Below are 22994 nucleotides of genomic sequence, written 5' to 3' on the forward strand. Positions count from 1 at the left end.
TCTTGAGGTGGAGAATCGAACTCTCCACCTATAACTACGATATAGTATATCGTCCTGGGAAGCTCAACGAGCCCCCAGATGCCCTGTCCCGCGGCACATGCGCCATCGCGCAGGATGACCGATTACAGGCTATCCACGATAACTCTGCCACCGGGGACTCACACGACTCGCCCATCACATCAAGGCCCGCAACCTGCCCTACTCCACCGAGGAGGTCAGAGCTATAACCAGAGATTGCCAAATCTGTGCGGAGTGTAAACCATACTTCTATTGACCGGATAAGGTCCACCTGGTAAAGGCAACCCGGCCCTTTGAACGCCTCAGTATCGATTTCAAAGGGCCCTTCCCCTCCAATAACCGCAACACGTACTTCCTTAACATCATAGATGAGTTCTCCTGCTTCCCGTTTGCCATCCCCTGCCCTGATATGACCACCCCCACTGTCATTAAAGCCCTGCATAGTGTCTTCACCCTGTTTGGTTTCCCCAGTTATGTCCACAGCGACTGGGGCTCGTCGTTCATGACCGGCGAACTGCATCAGTACCTGCTCAGTAAGGGCCTCGCCTCGAGCAGGACTACCAGTTATAACCCCAGGGGAAACGGGCAGGTGGAGAGGGAGAACGCGACGGTCTGGAAGACCGTCCTACTGACCCTGCGGTCGAGGAATCTCCCAGTTTCTCACTGGCAGGAGGTCCTCCCCGATGCGCTCCACTCTATTAGGTCCCTCCTTTGCACGGCCACAAACCAGACTCCTCATGACTGTTTGTTTGTTTTCCCTAGGGAAGCTACCTCAGGGGCCTCGCTTCCGCCCTGGCTGATGACACCGGGTCCAGTCCTCCTCCGAAAACATGTTCAGAGCCATAAGACCGACCCCCTGGAAGAGAGGGTCCAGCTCCTGCACTCCAACCCACACTATGCGTACGTCAAACACACCGATGGCCGGCAAGATACCGTCTCCCTCCGGGACCTGGCGCCCGCAGGCTCCAACACCAGTCCCACTACTGCATCCCCCACAATATGTCCCGTCCAACCTCCCATGTTCAGCGCCCCCACCCCTATATGGTTCCCGCGCTCCCTCCCACCCACCGCACCGGTCCACAGGAATGAAGCTCCGGAAGAACCGCTCCCGGCCACGCCTGCGCCTGCTCCGGACACACTTCCGCAGCCACCCGAAGCGGCTGCAACACCAGTGCTTCGGCGGTCGCAACGTACGATCCGGGCACCGGACCGACTGAATCTATGAGCCCGTCACCCCCGCCGGATTTCATTTTTAAACAGGGGGTGAATGTGGTGAATGTATAATTACTGATAATTCACCAGTGCACTGTGTTATGTTATTAACCCTGTGGGCTCTACCTATGGGCCATTGTGTAGCTTCACCCACAGGGGATATGTTGGGGCATGTATGGGCTCCGCCCATGGCTCCACCCCCTTTACAGGAAGTATAAGAGCTGCTGACCTGTGGGGCCGCCTTCAGTGTTGGACCGGTCACAGGCAGGCTCAGTTCTAAGCTGATTAAAACCACAGTTTACTTCTCCACGTGTCTTCGAGTGAATTGATGATTGCATCAATGGGATGGTCAAATGGGCAGAAAAGTGGCAAATGAAAACTCTGAAAAGTGAGAGGTGATACACTTTGTAAGGAGTAATTTGACAAGGAAGTATTCGATGAATGGCATGACACTCGGAAGTTCTGAGGAAGAAGGGACCTTGGCGTGTTTGTCCATAGATCTCTGAAGGCAGAAGGGCAGGTTAATAGGGTGGTGAAAGAGGCATATGGGACACTCGCTTTTATCAATCAAGGCACAGATTATAAAAGCAGGGAGGTCATGTTGAGTTGTATAGAACTCTGATGAGGTCACAGCTGGAGAACTATGTGCTATTCTGGTCACCATATTATAGGAAGGATGTGATGCACTAGAACGGGTGCAGAGCAGATTCACCAGGATGTTGCCTGGGGTGGAACATTTAAGTTATGAAGAGAGGTTGGATAGGCTTGTGTCGTTTTCATTGGAACAGAGAAGACTGAGGGAGACACTATCTGAGAGGGTGGGGGAGGCAGGTTGCCTCACATCCTTTAAAAAGTACCCGGATGAGCATTTGACACATCATAACATTGAAGTCTATGGGTCAGGTGCTGGCAAATGTGGTCTTGCTGGGCCATTTCAGCAGACAATTAATTGTTAACCACATTGATTTGGGTCAGGACTGCAGCAAGAAGTCGTTATCCTCTCATGGGCTTGAAGGTCCATATTTAAAGGGCACCAGGACAGCTGTTCACTGCAAGCCAGGAGCTTGCAGTGGGTGCATTTTGCAGCGTAGGCTTAGGGTTCACCAACTGGTAAACACATAATTAACACTGGTTCATAGGTGACAGAGGAAGTGACAACTAAGGACACCCAGAGGACTGCTGGAGACCTGTTGGAGTTGCAGGGGCAAGCAAGAGAACATCAGTTAAAGATACCAGAGGCCACACCCAGTCTGGACCAAAGGCTGGAGGAGTCTGTCCTCGTTCTGTCTGCTGTGATGGCTCTGGCCTGTATGTGCTTGGCTACCTCCATGTAAATGATGGGAGTCACCTTGAAGACCCAGGTCCAGCAGAACATGCCGTGGCTGCCGGCTCTGCTCTTGGACGTGCACTCCATTGCTCTAGCCAAGGGGGCAGTTTAGCAATGGCTATGAGAGTGGCAAAGGGACACCTCAGCTCCCTCCAGATGGCCCTTCTGCTCAAAGAGTCCGGCAGGTGCCACCACGCACCCACAGGGAGGAGCAGTGCCAGCTAGGCATTCTAGGGGCTTCAGCATAGGATACTCCAGGGATGACCTGCCACTCAACCCTCCCCCTGCCAGTGAGCCCATCATCTCCAGTAGGTCAGTCCAAGGAGGGTGTTGGACCTGCACCTGTGCAGGAAACCCTTAGCTGCCCGGGGACCTCAAGGCCTGAGGCCACCAGAGGCCATCCTTCCAGTCAACAGGGCAGAGCAGTCAGCAGGCTCCTCCAACCTCAGCTGTGGATATCGGGGATGCACCTGTTAGAAGCATTAAAGACACAAAGCTGACGCAGGTGTACAATCAATGTAAATATCAATCACCTTTTCAAATATATATATAACTGCACCATGTTTAGTTTGTCGTATTCCCATGCTGCTAGTTGTTGAAATGATTGTGTGTGTTTAAGGTGTGTTGTACTTCATTCCCGAGCACCTGGAGATGATGTTTGCCTTTGCAATCACCATTTATTGACTCACATCATCCATCATACAAAAGGTAAGATCCTGATGTGTGTAGGAGACAGCCTTGGGTATCACTGCTGAAGTTGAGGACTTGGTGCGAATCTGGGCTCCCAGCAGACAGTTTTTAACTGATTAAGATCCTTTTGGGAATACGTTTTGAGCAGATGTGCAGTCACTGCATCTTGCTGCTCTGACTGGTCCTGTTCCTAGCACTGTGAAACAGAACCATACAATTTCTACAGTGGAAAAGGAGACCATTCGGCCCATCAAGTCTGCAGAAACGCTCAGAAAGAGCCAATTTACATAGGCCCACTTCCTCATCCAATCCCCATAACCCCACCTAATCTGCACACTTTTGGACATTATGGGGCAATTTTGTGTGGCCAATCCATTGAAGCTGCACATCTTTGGACTGTGGGAGGAAACCAGATCACCCGGAGGAAACCTACACAGACAAGGGGAGAATGTGGAAACTCCACACAGACAGTCACCAAGTCCAGAATTGAACCCGGATGTCTGGCACCATGAGGCAGCAGTGCTAACCTCTGTGCCACCATGCCACACACTGTGCCACCCGGCCACCTTGCACCAGTTCCTCCTACTCAGATGCAGCCATTTCCACCATTATTATCTACCCAGATACCTCAAGGTTCTAACCCAGGACATTGGGGCCATTCCCCAGCCAGGTCCTCTCCCACCCCAAACCTCTCCGCCTCGGACGAGAGGAACTGACCTTCTGCCCATGCTTCGCTGCATCTCCAGACCTTGCTGAATGACACTGTTATGAGACCTGCAAGTTATGGAGGAATGTTGCAACTGTCTTGGGAGTTTGAGCATGGAGATGAGAATGAACCGAAGCATGGTCCCCTTCCAGTTGACTATTGATTCTTAGGGTGCCACTTTGATTGGCTCACTCAGCTGACCAGTAACTCCACCCACCTATCAGCTACCCGTTAACACTTCAAGTTCTGGCTCTCACATTAGGACTGTGCTGCAACATTTCAAATAAAACAATGTTGACTACCTCATATTGACTAAGATCCAGAACCATCTTTCCTCCTCCCCCTGTCATCCACCAAGAACCCCTCCCCCCCCGCCCCCATTTTCCTTCACCAGCATCACATTATCCTGAATCTCTCCTCCTGTTACCCTTTACTCTTTAGCTCTCCTCTCTGAACCCACAATCAACCAAGTGCAGATACTTATTGTGATCCTGACCCATTCTGTCCTCGAGGCCTCTGTTCACCTGACTTTTCATAATCATCACGCCCGGGAAACCTTACATTGCCCGACCATGACCTTGCAACTTCTAACCTGCCTGATCCAACTCCCTTTGTCAACATCACTCTACCCTTTGTCTCCCAGTACCCTGACGTTAACCTTCAGGATGGAAATCTTGACAGTCTGCACTATCCCTCGCCAGACAGTCTGCACTATCCCTCGCCAGACAGTCTGCACTATCCCTCTCCAGACAGTCTGTACGTTCCCTCTCCAGACAGTCTGCACTAGCCCTCTCCAGACAGTCTGTACTATCCCTCTCCAGACAGTCTGCACTATCCCTCTCCAGACAGTCTGTACGTTCCCTCTCCAGACAGTCTGCACTAGCCCTCTCCAGACAGTCTGCACTATCCCTCTCCAGACAGTCTGTACTATCCCTCTCCAGACAGTCTGCACTATCCCTCTCCAGACAGTCTGCACTAACCCTCTCCAGACAGTCTGCACTAAACCTCTCCAGACAGTCTGCACTATCCCTCTCTGGACAGTCTGTACTATCCCTCTCCAAACATCCTGCACTATCCCTCTCCAGACAGTCTGCACTATCCCTCTCCAGACAGTCTGCACTATCCCTCTCCAGACAGTCTGCACTATCCCTCTCCAGACAGTCTGCACTAACCCTCTCCAGACAGTCTGCACTATCCCTCTCTGGACAGTCTGTACTTTCCCTCTCCAAACATCCTGCACTAACCCTCTCCAGACAGTCTGCACTATCCCTCTCCAGATAGTCTGTACTATCCCTCTCCAGAAATTCTGTACTTTCCCTCTCCAGACAGTCTGTACTATCCCTCCCCAGACAGTCTGCACTATACCTCTCCAGACAGTCTGCACTATCCCTCTCCAGACAGTCTGCACTATCCCTCTCCAGACAGTCTGCACTATCCCTCTCCAGACAGTCTGCACTATCCCTCTCCAGACAGTCTGCACGAACCCTCTCCAGACAGTCTGCACTATCCCTCTCCAGACAGTCTGCACTAACCGTCTCCAGACAGTCTGCACTATCCCTCTCTGGACAGTCTGTACTTTCCCTCTCCAAACATCCAGCACTAACCCTCTCCAGACAGTCTGCACTATCCCTCTCCAGACAGTCTGTACTATCCCTCTCCAGAAATTCTGTGCTTTCCCTCTCCAGACAGTCTGTACTATCCCTCTCCAGACAGTCTGCACTATCCCTCTCCAGACAGTCTGCACTATCCCTCTCCAGACAGCCTGCACTATCCCTCTCCAGACAGTCTGCACTATCCCTCTCCAGACAGTCTGCACTATCCCTCTCCAGACAGTCTGTACTATCCCTCTCCAGACAGTCTGCACTATCCCTCTCCAGACAGTCTGCACTAACCCTCTCCAGACAGTCTGCACTATCCCTCTCTGGACAGTCTGTACTATCCCTATCCAAACATCCTGCACTATCCCTCTCCAGACAGTCTGCACTATCCCTCTCCAGACAGTCTGCACTATCCCTCTCCAGACAGTCTGCACTATCCCTCTCCAGACAGTCTGCACTAACCCTCTCCAGACAGTCTGCACTATCCCTCTCTGGACAGTCTGTACTATCCCTCTCCAAACATCCTGCACTAACCCTCTCCAGACAGTCTGCACTATCCCTCTCCAGACAGTCTGTACTATCCCTCTCCGGACAGTCTGCACTATCCCTCTCCAGACAGTCTGTACTATCCCTCTCCAGACAGTATGCACTATCCCTCTCCAGACAGTCTGTACTTTCCCTCTCCAGACAGTCTGCACTAGCCCTTCCAGACAGTCTGCGCTATCCCTCTCCAGACAGTCTGTACTATCCCTCTCCAGACAGTCTGCACTATCCCTCTCCAGACAGTCTGTACTTTCCCTCTCCAGACAGTCTGTACTATCCCTCTCCAGACAGTCTGCACTAACCCTCTCCAGACAGTCTGCACTAACCCTCTCCAGACAGTCTGCACTAACCCTCTCCAGACAGTCTGCGCTATCCCTCTCTGGACAGTCTGTACTATCCCTCTCCAAACATCCTGCACTATCCCTCTCCAGACAGTCTGCACTATCCCTCTCCAGACAGTCTGCACTATCCCTCTCCAGACAGTCTGCACTATCCCTCTCCAGACAGTCTGCACTAACCCTCTCCAGACAGTCTGCACTATCCCTCTCTGGACAGTCTGTACTTTCCCTCTCCAAACATCCTGCACTAACCCTCTCCAGACAGTCTGCACTATCCCTCTCCAGATAGTCTGTACTATCCCTCTCCAGAAATTCTGTACTTTCTCTCTCCAGACAGTCTGTACTATCCCTCCCCAGACAGTCTGCACTATACCTCTCCAGACAGTCTGCACTATCCCTCTCCAGACAGTCTGCACTATCCCTCTCCAGACAGTCTGCACTATCCCTCTCCAGACAGTCTGCACTATCCCTCTCCAGACAGTCTGCACGAACCCTCTCCAGACAGTCTGCACTATCCCTCTCCAGACAGTCTGCACTAACCCTCTCCAGACAGTCTGTACTATCCCTCTCTGGACAGTCTGTACTTTCCCTCTCCAAACATCCAGCACTAACCCTCTCCAGACAGTCTGCACTATCCCTCTCCAGACAGTCTGCACTATCCCTCTCCAGACAGTCTGTACTATCCCTCTCCAGAAATTCTGTGCTTTCCCTCTCCAGACAGTCTGTACTATCCCTCTCCAGACAGTCTGCACTATCCCTCTCCAGACAGTCTGTACTATCCCTCTCCAAACATCCAGCACTAACCCTCTCCAGACAGTCTGCACTATCCCTCTCCAGACAGTCTGTACTATCCCTCTCCAGAAATTCTGTGCTTTCCCTCTCCAGACAGTCTGTACTATCCCTCTCCAGACAGTCTGCACTATCCCTCTCCAGACAGTCTGCACTATCCCTCTCCAGACAGCCTGCACTATCCCTCTCCAGACAGTCTGCACTATCCCTCTCCAGACAGTCTGCACTATCCCTCTCCAGACAGTCTGTACTATCCCTCTCCAGACAGTCTGCACTATCCCTCTCCAGACAGTCTGCACTAACCCTCTCCAGACAGTCTGCACTATCCCTCTCTGGACAGTCTGTACTATCCCTCTCCAAACATCCTGCACTATCCCTCTCCAGACAGTCTGCACTATCCCTCTCCAGACAGTCTGCACTATCCCTCTCCAGACAGTCTGCACTATCCCTCTCCAGACAGTCTGCACTATCCCTCTCTAGACAGTCTGCACTATCCCTCTCCAGACAGTCTGCATTATCCCTCTCCAGACAGTCTGCACTAACCCTCTCCAGACAGTCTGCACTATCCCTCTCCAGACAGTCTGTACTATCCCTCTCCAAACATCCTGCACTATCCCTCTCCAGACAGTCTGCACTATCCCTCTCCAGACAGTCTGCACTAACCCTCTCCAGACAGTCTGTACTATCCCTCTCCAGACAGTCTGTACTTTCCCTCTCCAAACATCCAGCACTAACCCTCTCCAGACAGTCTGTACTATCCCTCTCCAGACAGTCTGTACTAACCCTCTCCAGCCAGTCTGTACTATCCCTCTCCAGACAGTCTGTACTTTCCCTCTCCAAACATCCAGCACTAACCCTCTCCAGACAGTCTGTACTATCCCTCTCCAGACAGTCTGTACTATCCCTCTCCAGACAGTCTGTACTATCCCTCTCCAGACAGTCTGCACTATCCCTCTCCAGACAGTCTGCACTAACCCTCTCCAGACAGTCTGTACTATCCCTCTCCAGACAGTCTGTACTATCCCTCTCCAGACAGTATGCACTATCCCTCTCCAGACAGTCTGCACTATCCCTCTCCAGACAGTCTGCACTATCCCTCTCCAAACAGTCTGTACTATCCCTCTCTGGACAGTGTGTTCTATCCCTCTCCAGACAGTCTGTACTATCCCTCTCCAGACAGTCTGCACTATCCCTCTCCAGACAGTCTGCACTATCCCTCTCCAGACAGTCTGTACTATCCCTCTCCAGACAGTCTGTACTTTCCCTCTCCAGACAGTCTGCACTAACCCTCTCCAGACAGTCTGCACTACCCCTCTCCAGACAGTCTTTACTATCCCTCTCCAGACAGTCTGTACTATCCCTCTCCAGACAGTCTGCACTATCCCTCTCCAGAAATTCTGTGCTTTCCCTCTCCAGACAGTCTGTACTATCCCTCTCCAGACAGTCTGCACTATCCCTCTCCAGACAGTCTGCACTATCCCTCTCCAGACAGCCTGCACTATCCCTCTCCAGACAGTCTGCACTATCGCTCTCCAGACAGTCTGCACTATCCCTCTCCAGACAGTCTGTACTATCCCTCTCCAGACAGTCTGCACTATCCCTCTCCAGACAGTCTGCACTAACCCTCTCCAGACAGTCTGCACTATCCCTCTCTGGACAGTCTGTACTATCCCTCTCCAAACATCCTGCACTATCCCTCTCCAGACAGTCTGCACTATCCCTCTCCAGACAGTCTGCACTATCCCTCTCCAGACAGTCTGCACTATCCCTCTCCAGACAGTCTGCACTATCCCTCTCTAGACAGTCTGCACTATCCCTCTCCAGACAGTCTGCATTATCCCTCTCCAGACAGTCTGCACTAACCCTCTCCAGACAGTCTGCACTATCCCTCTCCAGACAGTCTGTACTATCCCTCTCCAAACATCCTGCACTATCCCTCTCCAGACAGTCTGCACTATCCCTCTCCAGACAGTCTGCACTAACCCTCTCCAGACAGTCTGTACTATCCCTCTCTGGACAGTCTGTACTTTCCCTCTCCAAACATCCAGCACTAACCCTCCCCAGACAGTCTGCACTATCCCTCTCCAGACAGTCTGCACTATCCCTCTCTGGACAGTCTGTACTTTCCCTCTCCAAACATCCAGCACTAACCCTCTCCAGACAGTCTGCACTATCCCTCTCCAGACAGTCTGTACTATCCCTCTCCAGAAATTCTGTGCTTTCCCTCTCCAGACAGTCTGTACTATCCCTCTCCAGACAGCCTGCACTATCCCTCTCCAGACAGTCTGCACTATCCCTCTCCAGACAGTCTGCACTATCCCTCTCCAGACAGTCTGCACTATCCCTCTCCAGACAGCCTGCACTATCCCTCTCCAGACAGTCTGCACTATCCCTCTCCAGACAGTCTGCACTATCCCTCTCCAGACAGTCTGTACTATCCCTCTCCAGACAGTCTGCACTATCCCTCTCCAGACAGTCTGCACTAACCCTCTCCAGACAGTCTGCACTATCCCTCTCTGGACAGTCTGTACTATCCCTCTCCAAACATCCTGCAATATCCCTCTCCAGACAGTCTGCACTATCCCTCTCCAGACAGTCTGCACTATCCCTCTCCAGACAGTCTGCACTATCCCTCTCCAGACAGCCTGCACTATCCCTCTCTAGACAGTCTGCACTATCCCTCTCCAGACAGTCTGCATTATCCCTCTCCAGACAGTCTGCACTATCCCTCTCCAGACAGTCTGTACTATCCCTCTCCAGAAATTCTGTGCTTTCCCTCTCCAGACAGTCTGTACTATCCCTCTCCAGACAGTCTGCACTATCCCTCTCCAGACAGTCTGCACTATCCCTCTCCAGACAGCCTGCACTATCCCTCTCCAGACAGTCTGCACTATCCCTCTCCAGACAGTCTGCACTATCCCTCTCCAGACAGTCTGTACTATCCCTCTCCAGACAGTCTGCACTATCCCTCTCCAGACAGTGTGCACTAACCCTCTCCAGACAGTCTGCACTATCCCTCTCTGGACAGTCTGTACTATCCCTATCCAAACATCCTGCACTATCCCTCTCCAGACAGTCTGCACTATCCCTCTCCAGACAGTCTGCACTATCCCTCTCCAGACAGTCTGCACTATCCCTCTCCAGACAGTCTGCACTAACCCTCTCCAGACAGTCTGCACTATCCCTCTCTGGACAGTCTGTACTATCCCTCTCCAAACATCCTGCACTAACCCTCTCCAGACAGTCTGCACTATCCCTCTCCAGACAGTCTGTACTATCCCTCTCCGGACAGTCTGCACTATCCCTCTCCAGACAGTCTGTACTATCCCTCTCCAGACAGTATGCACTATCCCTCTCCAGACAGTCTGTACTTTCCCTCTCCAGACAGTCTGCACTAGCCCTTCCAGACAGTCTGCGCTATCCCTCTCCAGACAGTCTGTACTATCCCTCTCCAGACAGTCTGCACTATCCCTCTCCAGACAGTCTGTACTTTCCCTCTCCAGACAGTCTGTACTATCCCTCTCCAGACAGTCTGCACTAACCCTCTCCAGACAGTCTGCACTAACCCTCTCCAGACAGTCTGCACTAACCCTCTCCAGACAGTCTGCGCTATCCCTCTCTGGACAGTCTGTACTATCCCTCTCCAAACATCCTGCACTATCCCTCTCCAGACAGTCTGCACTATCCCTCTCCAGACAGTCTGCACTATCCCTCTCCAGACAGTCTGCACTATCCCTCTCCAGACAGTCTGCACTAACCCTCTCCAGACAGTCTGCACTATCCCTCTCTGGACAGTCTGTACTTTCCCTCTCCAAACATCCTGCACTAACCCTCTCCAGACAGTCTGCACTATCCCTCTCCAGATAGTCTGTACTATCCCTCTCCAGAAATTCTGTACTTTCTCTCTCCAGACAGTCTGTACTATCCCTCCCCAGACAGTCTGCACTATACCTCTCCAGACAGTCTGCACTATCCCTCTCCAGACAGTCTGCACTATCCCTCTCCAGACAGTCTGCACTATCCCTCTCCAGACAGTCTGCACTATCCCTCTCCAGACAGTCTGCACGAACCCTCTCCAGACAGTCTGCACTATCCCTCTCCAGACAGTCTGCACTAACCCTCTCCAGACAGTCTGTACTATCCCTCTCTGGACAGTCTGTACTTTCCCTCTCCAAACATCCAGCACTAACCCTCTCCAGACAGTCTGCACTATCCCTCTCCAGACAGTCTGCACTATCCCTCTCCAGACAGTCTGTACTATCCCTCTCCAGAAATTCTGTGCTTTCCCTCTCCAGACAGTCTGTACTATCCCTCTCCAGACAGTCTGCACTATCCCTCTCCAGACAGTCTGTACTATCCCTCTCCAAACATCCAGCACTAACCCTCTCCAGACAGTCTGCACTATCCCTCTCCAGACAGTCTGTACTATCCCTCTCCAGAAATTCTGTGCTTTCCCTCTCCAGACAGTCTGTACTATCCCTCTCCAGACAGTCTGCACTATCCCTCTCCAGACAGTCTGCACTATCCCTCTCCAGACAGCCTGCACTATCCCTCTCCAGACAGTCTGCACTATCCCTCTCCAGACAGTCTGCACTATCCCTCTCCAGACAGTCTGTACTATCCCTCTCCAGACAGTCTGCACTATCCCTCTCCAGACAGTCTGCACTAACCCTCTCCAGACAGTCTGCACTATCCCTCTCTGGACAGTCTGTACTATCCCTCTCCAAACATCCTGCACTATCCCTCTCCAGACAGTCTGCACTATCCCTCTCCAGACAGTCTGCACTATCCCTCTCCAGACAGTCTGCACTATCCCTCTCCAGACAGTCTGCACTATCCCTCTCTAGACAGTCTGCACTATCCCTCTCCAGACAGTCTGCATTATCCCTCTCCAGACAGTCTGCACTAACCCTCTCCAGACAGTCTGCACTATCCCTCTCCAGACAGTCTGTACTATCCCTCTCCAAACATCCTGCACTATCCCTCTCCAGACAGTCTGCACTATCCCTCTCCAGACAGTCTGCACTAACCCTCTCCAGACAGTCTGTACTATCCCTCTCCAGACAGTCTGTACTTTCCCTCTCCAAACATCCAGCACTAACCCTCTCCAGACAGTCTGTACTATCCCTCTCCAGACAGTCTGTACTAACCCTCTCCAGCCAGTCTGTACTATCCCTCTCCAGACAGTCTGTACTTTCCCTCTCCAAACATCCAGCACTAACCCTCTCCAGACAGTCTGTACTATCCCTCTCCAGACAGTCTGTACTATCCCTCTCCAGACAGTCTGTACTATCCCTCTCCAGACAGTCTGCACTATCCCTCTCCAGACAGTCTGCACTAACCCTCTCCAGACAGTCTGTACTATCCCTCTCCAGACAGTCTGTACTATCCCTCTCCAGACAGTATGCACTATCCCTCTCCAGACAGTCTGCACTATCCCTCTCCAGACAGTCTGCACTATCCCTCTCCAAACAGTCTGTACTATCCCTCTCTGGACAGTGTGTTCTATCCCTCTCCAGACAGTCTGTACTATCCCTCTCCAGACAGTCTGCACTATCCCTCTCCAGACAGTCTGCACTATCCCTCTCCAGACAGTCTGTACTATCCCTCTCCAGACAGTCTGTACTTTCCCTCTCCAGACAGTCTGCACTAACCCTCTCCAGACAGTCTGCACTACCCCTCTCCAGACAGTCTTTACTATCCCTCTCCAGACAGTCTGTACTATCCCTCTCCAGACAGTCTGCACTATCCCTCTCCAGAAATTCTGTGCTTTCCCTCTCCAGACAGTCTGTACTATCCCTCTCCAGACAGTCTGCACTATCCCTCTCCAGACAGTCTGCACTATCCCTCTCCAGACAGCCTGCACTATCCCTCTCCAGACATTCTGCACTATCGCTCTCCAGACAGTCTGCACTATCCCTCTCCAGACAGTCTGTACTATCCCTCTCCAGACAGTCTGCACTATCCCTCTCCAGACAGTCTGCACTAACCCTCTCCAGACAGTCTGCACTATCCCTCTCTGGACAGTCTGTACTATCCCTCTCCAAACATCCTGCACTATCCCTCTCCAGACAGTCTGCACTATCCCTCTCCAGACAGTCTGCACTATCCCTCTCCAGACAGTCTGCACTATCCCTCTCCAGACAGTCTGCACTATCCCTCTCTAGACAGTCTGCACTATCCCTCTCCAGACAGTCTGCATTATCCCTCTCCAGACAGTCTGCACTAACCCTCTCCAGACAGTCTGCACTATCCCTCTCCAGACAGTCTGTACTATCCCTCTCCAAACATCCTGCACTATCCCTCTCCAGACAGTCTGCACTATCCCTCTCCAGACAGTCTGCACTAACCCTCTCCAGACAGTCTGTACTATCCCTCTCTGGACAGTCTGTACTTTCCCTCTCCAAACATCCAGCACTAACCCTCCCCAGACAGTCTGCACTATCCCTCTCCAGACAGTCTGCACTATCCCTCTCTGGACAGTCTGTACTTTCCCTCTCCAAACATCCAGCACTAACCCTCTCCAGACAGTCTGCACTATCCCTCTCCAGACAGTCTGTACTATCCCTCTCCAGAAATTCTGTGCTTTCCCTCTCCAGACAGTCTGTACTATCCCTCTCCAGACAGCCTGCACTATCCCTCTCCAGACAGTCTGCACTATCCCTCTCCAGACAGTCTGCACTATCCCTCTCCAGACAGTCTGCACTATCCCTCTCCAGACAGCCTGCACTATCCCTCTCCAGACAGTCTGCACTATCCCTCTCCAGACAGTCTGCACTATCCCTCTCCAGACAGTCTGTACTATCCCTCTCCAGACAGTCTGCACTATCCCTCTCCAGACAGTCTGCACTAACCCTCTCCAGACAGTCTGCACTATCCCTCTCTGGACAGTCTGTACTATCCCTCTCCAAACATCCTGCAATATCCCTCTCCAGACAGTCTGCACTATCCCTCTCCAGACAGTCTGCACTATCCCTCTCCAGACAGTCTGCACTATCCCTCTCCAGACAGCCTGCACTATCCCTCTCTAGACAGTCTGCACTATCCCTCTCCAGACAGTCTGCATTATCCCTCTCCAGACAGTCTGCACTAACCCTCTCCAGACAGTCTGCACTATCCCTCTCCAGACAGTCTGTACTATCCCTCTCCAAACATCCTGCACTATCCCTCTCCAGACAGTCTGCACTATCCCTCTCCAGACAGTCTGTACTTTCCCTCTCCAGACAGTCTGCACTATCCCTCTCCAGACAGTCTGCACTATCCCTCTCCAGACAGTCTGCACTATCCCTCTCCAGACAGTCTGCACTAACCCTCTCCAGACAGTCTGCACTATCCCTCTCTGGACAGTCTGTACTATCCCTCTCCAAACATCCTGCACTAACCCTCTCCAGACAGTCTGCACTATCCCTCTCCAGACAGTCTGTACTATCCCTCTCCGGACAGTCTGCACTATCCCTCTCCAGACAGTCTGTACTATCCCTCTCCAGACAGTATGCACTATCCCTCTCCAGACAGTCTGTACTTTCCCTCTCCAGACAGTCTGCACTAGCCCTTCCAGACAGTCTGCGCTATCCCTCTCCAGACAGTCTGTACTATCCCTCTCCAGACAGTCTGCACTATCCCTCTCCAGACAGTCTGTACTTTCCCTCTCCAGACAGTCTGTACTATCCCTCTCCAGACAGTCTGCACTAACCCTCTCCAGACAGTCTGCACTAACCCTCTCCAGACAGTCTGCACTAACCCTCTCCAGACAGTCTGCGCTATCCCTCTCTGGACAGTCTGTACTATCCCTCTCCAAACATCCTGCACTATCCCTCTCCAGACAGTCTGCACTATCCCTCTCCAGACAGTCTGCACTATCCCTCTCCAGACAGTCTGCACTATCCCTCTCCAGACAGTCTGCACTAACCCTCTCCAGACAGTCTGCACTATCCCTCTCTGGACAGTCTGTACTTTCCCTCTCCAAACATCCTGCACTAACCCTCTCCAGACAGTCTGCACTATCCCTCTCCAGATAGTCTGTACTATCCCTCTCCAGAAATTCTGTACTTTCTCTCTCCAGACAGTCTGTACTATCCCTCCCCAGACAGTCTGCACTATACCTCTCCAGACAGTCTGCACTATCCCTCTCCAGACAGTCTGCACTATCCCTCTCCAGACAGTCTGCACTATCCCTCTCCAGACAGTCTGCACTATCCCTCTCCAGACAGTCTGCACGAACCCTCTCCAGACAGTCTGCACTATCCCTCTCCAGACAGTCTGCACTAACCCTCTCCAGACAGTCTGTACTATCCCTCTCTGGACAGTCTGTACTTTCCCTCTCCAAACATCCAGCACTAACCCTCTCCAGACAGTCTGCACTATCCCTCTCCAGACAGTCTGCACTATCCCTCTCCAGACAGTCTGTACTATCCCTCTCCAGAAATTCTGTGCTTTCCCTCTCCAGACAGTCTGTACTATCCCTCTCCAGACAGTCTGCACTATCCCTCTCTGGACAGTCTGTACTATCCCTCTCCAAACATCCTGCAATATCCCTCTCCAGACAGTCTGCACTATCCCTCTCCAGACAGTCTGCATTATCCCTCTCCAGACAGTCTGCACTAACCCTCTCCAGACAGTCTGCACTATCCCTCTCCAGACAGTCTGTACTATCCCTCTCCAAACATCCTGCACTATCCCTCTCCAGACAGTCTGCACTATCCCTCTCCAGACAGTCTGTACTTTCCCTCTCCAGACAGTCTGCACTATCCCTCTCCAGACAGTCTGCACTATCCCTCTCCAGACAGTCTGCACTATCCCTCTCCAGACAGTCTGCACTAACCCTCTCCAGACAGTCTGCACTATCCCTCTCTGGACAGTCTGTACTATCCCTCTCCAAACATCCTGCACTAACCCTCTCCAGACAGTCTGCACTATCCCTCTCCAGACAGTCTGTACTATCCCTCTCCGGACAGTCTGCACTATCCCTCTCCAGACAGTCTGTACTATCCCTCTCCAGACAGTATGCACTATCCCTCTCCAGACAGTCTGTACTTTCCCTCTCCAGACAGTCTGCACTAGCCCTTCCAGACAGTCTGCGCTATCCCTCTCCAGACAGTCTGTACTATCCCTCTCCAGACAGTCTGCACTATCCCTCTCCAGACAGTCTGTACTTTCCCTCTCCAGACAGTCTGTACTATCCCTCTCCAGACAGTCTGCACTAACCCTCTCCAGACAGTCTGCACTAACCCTCTCCAGACAGTCTGCACTAACCCTCTCCAGACAGTCTGCGCTATCCCTCTCTGGACAGTCTGTACTATCCCTCTCCAAACATCCTGCACTATCCCTCTCCAGACAGTCTGCACTATCCCTCTCCAGACAGTCTGCACTATCCCTCTCCAGACAGTCTGCACTATCCCTCTCCAGACAGTCTGCACTAACCCTCTCCAGACAGTCTGCACTATCCCTCTCTGGACAGTCTGTACTTTCCCTCTCCAAACATCCTGCACTAACCCTCTCCAGACAGTCTGCACTATCCCTCTCCAGATAGTCTGTACTGTCCCTCTCCAGAAATTCTGTACTTTCTCTCTCCAGACAATCTGTACTATCCCTCCCCAGACAGTCTGCACTATACCTCTCCAGACAGTCTGCACTATCCCTCTCCAGACAGTCTGCACTATCCCTCTCCAGACAGTCTGCACTATCCCTCTCCAGACAGTCTGCACTATCCCTCTCCAGACAGTCTGCACGAACCCTCTCCAGACAGTCTGCACTATCCCTCTCCAGACAGTCTGCACTAACCCTCTCCAGACAGTCTGTACTATCCCTCTCTGGACAGTCTGTACTTTCCCTCTCCAAACATCCAGCACTAACCCTCTCCAGACAGTCTGCACTATCCCTCTCCAGACAGTCTGCACTATCCCTCTCCAGACAGTCTGTACTATCCCTCTCCAGAAATTCTGTGCTTTCCCTCTCCAGACAGTCTGTACTATCCCTCTCCAGACAGTCTGCACTATCCCTCTCTGGACAGTCTGTACTATCCCTCTCCAAACATCCTGCAATATCCCTCTCCAGACAGTCTGCACTATCCCTCTCCAGACAGTCTGCACTATCCCTCTCCAGACAGTCTGCACTATCCCTCTCCAGACAGTCTGCACTAACCCTCTCCAGACAGCCTGCACTATCCCTCTCTAGACAGTCTGCACTATCCCTCTCCAGACAGTCTGCATTATCCCTCTCCAGACAGTCTGCACTAACCCTCTCCAGACAGTCTGCACTATCCCTCTCCAGACAGTCTGTACTATCCCTCTCCAAACATCCTGCACTATCCCTCTCCAGACAGTCTGCACTATCCCTCTCCAGACAGTCTGTACTTTCCCTCTCCAGACAGTCTGCACTATCCCTCTCCAGACAGTCTGCACTATCCCTCTCCAGACAGACTGCACTATCCCTCTCCAGACAGTCTGCACTAACCCTCTCCAGACAGTCTGCACTATCCCTCTCTGGACAGTCTGTACTATCCCTCTCCAAACATCCTGCACTAACCCTCTCCAGACAGTCTGCACTATCCCTCTCCAGACAGTCTGTACTATCCCTCTCCGGACAGTCTGCACTATCCCTCTCCAGACAGTCTGTACTATCCCTCTCCAGACAGTATGCACTATCCCTCTCCAGACAGTCTGTACTTTCCCTCTCCAGACAGTCTGCACTAGCCCTTCCAGACAGTCTGCGCTATCCCTCTCCAGACAGTCTGTACTATCCCTCTCCAGACAGTCTGCACTATCCCTCTCCAGACAGTCTGTACTTTCCCTCTCCAGACAGTCTGTACTATCCCTCTCCAGACAGTCTGCACTAACCCTCTCCAGACAGTCTGCACTAACCCTCTCCAGACAGTCTGCACTAACCCTCTCCAGACAGTCTGCGCTATCCCTCTCTGGACAGTCTGTACTATCCCTCTCCAAACATCCTGCACTATCCCTCTCCAGACAGTCTGCACTATCCCTCTCCAGACAGTCTGCACTATCCCTCTCCAGACAGTCTGCACTATCCCTCTCCAGACAGTCTGCACTAACCCTCTCCAGACAGTCTGCACTATCCCTCTCTGGACAGTCTGTACTTTCCCTCTCCAAACATCCTGCACTAACCCTCTCCAGACAGTCTGCACTATCCCTCTCCAGATAGTCTGTACTATCCCTCTCCAGAAATTCTGTACTTTCTCTCTCCAGACAGTCTGTACTATCCCTCCCCAGACAGTCTGCACTATACCTCTCCAGACAGTCTGCACTATCCCTCTCCAGACAGTCTGCACTATCCCTCTCCAGACAGTCTGCACTATCCCTCTCCAGACAGTCTGCACTATCCCTCTCCAGACAGTCTGCACGAACCCTCTCCAGACAGTCTGCACTATCCCTCTCCAGACAGTCTGCACTAACCCTCTCCAGACAGTCTGTACTATCCCTCTCTGGACAGTCTGTACTTTCCCTCTCCAAACATCCAGCACTAACCCTCTCCAGACAGTCTGCACTATCCCTCTCCAGACAGTCTGCACTATCCCTCTCCAGACAGTCTGTACTATCCCTCTCCAGAAATTCTGTGCTTTCCCTCTCCAGACAGTCTGTACTATCCCTCTCCAGACAGTCTGCACTATCCCTCTCCAGACAGTCTGTACTATCCCTCTCCAAACATCCAGCACTAACCCTCTCCAGACAGTCTGCACTATCCCTCTCCAGACAGTCTGTACTATCCCTCTCCAGAAATTCTGTGCTTTCCCTCTCCAGACAGTCTGTACTATCCCTCTCCAGACAGTCTGCACTATCCCTCTCCAGACAGTCTGCACTATCCCTCTCCAGACAGCCTGCACTATCCCTCTCCAGACAGTCTGCACTATCCCTCTCCAGACAGTCTGCACTATCCCTCTCCAGACAGTCTGTACTATCCCTCTCCAGACAGTCTGCACTATCCCTCTCCAGACAGTCTGCACTAACCCTCTCCAGACAGTCTGCACTATCCCTCTCTGGACAGTCTGTACTATCCCTCTCCAAACATCCTGCACTATCCCTCTCCAGACAGTCTGCACTATCCCTCTCCAGACAGTCTGCACTATCCCTCTCCAGACAGTCTGCACTATCCCTCTCCAGACAGTCTGCACTATCCCTCTCTAGACAGTCTGCACTATCCCTCTCCAGACAGTCTGCATTATCCCTCTCCAGACAGTCTGCACTAACCCTCTCCAGACAGTCTGCACTATCCCTCTCCAGACAATCTGTACTATCCCTCTCCAAACATCCTGCACTATCCCTCTCCAGACAGTCTGTACTATCCCTCTCCAGACAGTCTGCACTATCCCTCTCTAGACAGTCTGCACTATCCCTCTCCAGACAGTCTGCATTATCCCTCTCCAGACAGTCTGCACTAACCCTCTCCAGACAGTCTGCACTATCCCTCTCCAGACAGTCTGCACTATCCCTCTCCAGACAGTCTGCACTAACCCTCTCCAGACAGTCTGTACTATCCCTCTCTGGACAGTCTGTACTTTCCCTCTCCAAACATCCAGCGCTAACCCTCTCCAGACAGTCTGCACTATCCCTCTCCAGACAGTCTGCACTATCCCTCTCTGGACAGTCTGTACTTTCCCTCTCCAAACATCCAGCACTAACCCTCTCCAGACAGTCTGCACTATCCCTCTCCAGACAGTCTGTACTATCCCTCTCCAGAAATTCTGTGCTTTCCCTCTCCAGACAGTCTGTACTATCCCTCTCCAGACAGTCTGCACTATCCCTCTCCAGACAGTCTGCACTATCCCTCTCCAGACAGCCTGCACTATCCCTCTCCAGACAGTCTGCACTATCCCTCTCCAGACAGTCTGCACTATCCCTCTCCAGACAGTCTGTACTATCCCTCTCCAGACAGTCTGCACTATCCCTCTCCAGACAGTCTGCACTAACCCTCTCCAGACAGTCTGCACTATCCCTCTCTGGACAGTCTGTACTATCCCTCTCCAAACATCCTGCACTATCCCTCTCCAGACAGTCTGCACTATCCCTCTCCAGACAGTCTGCACTATCCCTCTCCAGACAGTCTGTACTATCCCTCTCCAGACAGTCTGTACTATCCCTCTCCAGACAGTCTGCACTAACCCTCTCCAGACAGCCTGCACTATCCCTCTCTAGACAGTCTGCACTATCCCTCTCCAGACAGTCTGCATTATCCCTCTCCAGACAGTCTGCACTAACCCTCTCCAGACAGTCTGCACTATCCCTCTCCAGACAGTCTGTACTATCCCTCTCCAAACATCCTGCACTATCCCTCTCCAGACAGTCTGCACTATCCCTCTCCAGACAGTCTGTACTTTCCCTCTCCAGACAGTCTGCACTATCCCTCTCCAGACAGTCTGCACTATCCCTCTCCAGACAGTCTGCACTATCCCTCTCCAGACAGTCTGTACTATCCCTCTCCAGACAGTCTGTACTATCCCTCTCCAGACAGTCTGTACTATCCCTCTCCAGACAGTCTGTACTATCCCTCTCCAGACAGTCTGTACTAACCCTCTCCAGCCAGTCTGTACTATCCCTCTCCAGACAGTCTGTACTATCCCTCTCCAGACAGTCTGTACTATCCCTCTCCAGACAGTCTGCACTAAACCTCTCCAGACAGTCTGTACTATCCCTCTCCAGACATTCTGTACTATCCCTCTCCAGACAGTCTGTACTAACCCTCTCCAGCCAGTCTGTACTATCCCTCTCCAGACAGTCTGTACTAACCCTCTCCAGACAGTCTGTACTATCCCTCTCCAGACAGTCTGTACTATCCCTCTCCAGACAGTCTGTACTAACCCTCTCCAGCCAGTCTGTACTATCCCTCTCCAGACAGTCTGCACTATCCCTCTCCAGACAGTCTGCACTAACCCTCTCCAGACAGTCTGTACTATCCCTCTCCAGACAGTCTGTACTATCCCTCTCCAGACAGTATGCACTATCCCTCTCCAGACAGTCTGCACTATCCCTCTCCAGACAGTCTGCACTATCCCTCTCCAAACAGTCTGTACTATCCCTCTCTGGACAGTGTGTTCTATCCCTCTCCAGACAGTCTGTACTATCCCTCTCCAGACAGTCTGCACTATCCCTCTCCAGACAGTCTGCACTATCCCTCTCCAGACAGTCTGTACTATCCCTCTCCAGACAGTCTGTACTTTTCCTCTCCAGACAGTCTGCACTAACCCTCTCCAGACAGTCTGCACTACCCCTCTCCAGACAGTCTTTACTATCCCTCTCCAGACAGTCTGTACTATCCCTCTCCAGACAGTCTGCACTATCCCTCTCCAGAAATTCTGTGCTTTCCCTCTCCAGACAGTCTGTACTATCCCTCTCCAGACAGTCTGCACTATCCCTCTCCAGACAGTCTGCACTATCCCTCTCCAGACAGCCTGCACTATCCCTCTCCAGACAGTCTGCACTATCGCTCTCCAGACAGTCTGCACTATCCCTCTCCAGACAGTCTGTACTATCCCTCTCCAGACAGTCTGCACTATCCCTCTCCAGACAGTCTGCACTAACCCTCTCCAGACAGTCTGCACTATCCCTCTCTGGACAGTCTGTACTATCCCTCTCCAAACATCCTGCACTATCCCTCTCCAGACAGTCTGCACTATCCCTCTCCAGACAGTCTGCACTATCCCTCTCCAGACAGTCTGCACTATCCCTCTCCAGACAGTCTGCACTATCCCTCTCTAGACAGTCTGCACTATCCCTCTCCAGACAGTCTGCATTATCCCTCTCCAGACAGTCTGCACTAACCCTCTCCAGACAGTCTGCACTATCCCTCTCCAGACAGTCTGTACTATCCCTCTCCAAACATCCTGCACTCTCCCTCTCCAGACAGTCTGCACTATCCCTCTCCAGACAGTCTGCACTAACCCTCTCCAGACAGTCTGTACTATCCCTCTCTGGACAGTCTGTACTTTCCCTCTCCAAACATCCAGCACTAACCCTCCCCAGACAGTCTGCACTATCCCTCTCCAGACAGTCTGCACTATCCCTCTCTGGACAGTCTGTACTTTCCCTCTCCAAACATCCAGCACTAACCCTCTCCAGACAGTCTGCACTATCCCTCTCCAGACAGTCTGTACTATCCCTCTCCAGAAATTCTGTGCTTTCCCTCTCCAGACAGTCTGTACTATCCCTCTCCAGACAGCCTGCACTATCCCTCTCCAGACAGTCTGCACTATCCCTCTCCAGACAGTCTGCACTATCCCTCTCCAGACAGTCTGCACTATCCCTCTCCAGACAGCCTGCACTATCCCTCTCCAGACAGTCTGCACTATCCCTCTCCAGACAGTCTGCACTATCCCTCTCCAGACAGTCTGTACTATCCCTCTCCAGACAGTCTGCACTATCCCTCTCCAGACAGTCTGCACTAACCCTCTCCAGACAGTCTGCACTATCCCTCTCCAGACAGTCTGCACTAACCCTCTCCAGACAGCCTGCACTATCCCTCTCTAGACAGTCTGCACTATCCCTCTCCAGACAGTCTGCATTATCACTCTCCAGACAGTCTGCACTAACCCTCTCCAGACAGTCTGCACTATCCCTCTCCAGACAGTCTGTACTATCCCTCTCCAAACATCCTGCACTATCCCTCTCCAGACAGTCTGCACTATCCCTCTCCAGACAGTCTGTACTTTCCCTCTCCAGACAGTCTGCACTATCCCTCTCCAGACAGTCTGCACTATCCCTCTCCAGACAGTCTGCACTATCCCTCTCCAGACAGTCTGTACTATCCCTCTCCAGACAGTCTGT

Source organism: Scyliorhinus torazame, chromosome 13, assembly GCF_047496885.1.
Source record: "Scyliorhinus torazame isolate Kashiwa2021f chromosome 13, sScyTor2.1, whole genome shotgun sequence".
NCBI lineage: Eukaryota > Metazoa > Chordata > Chondrichthyes > Carcharhiniformes > Scyliorhinidae > Scyliorhinus > Scyliorhinus torazame.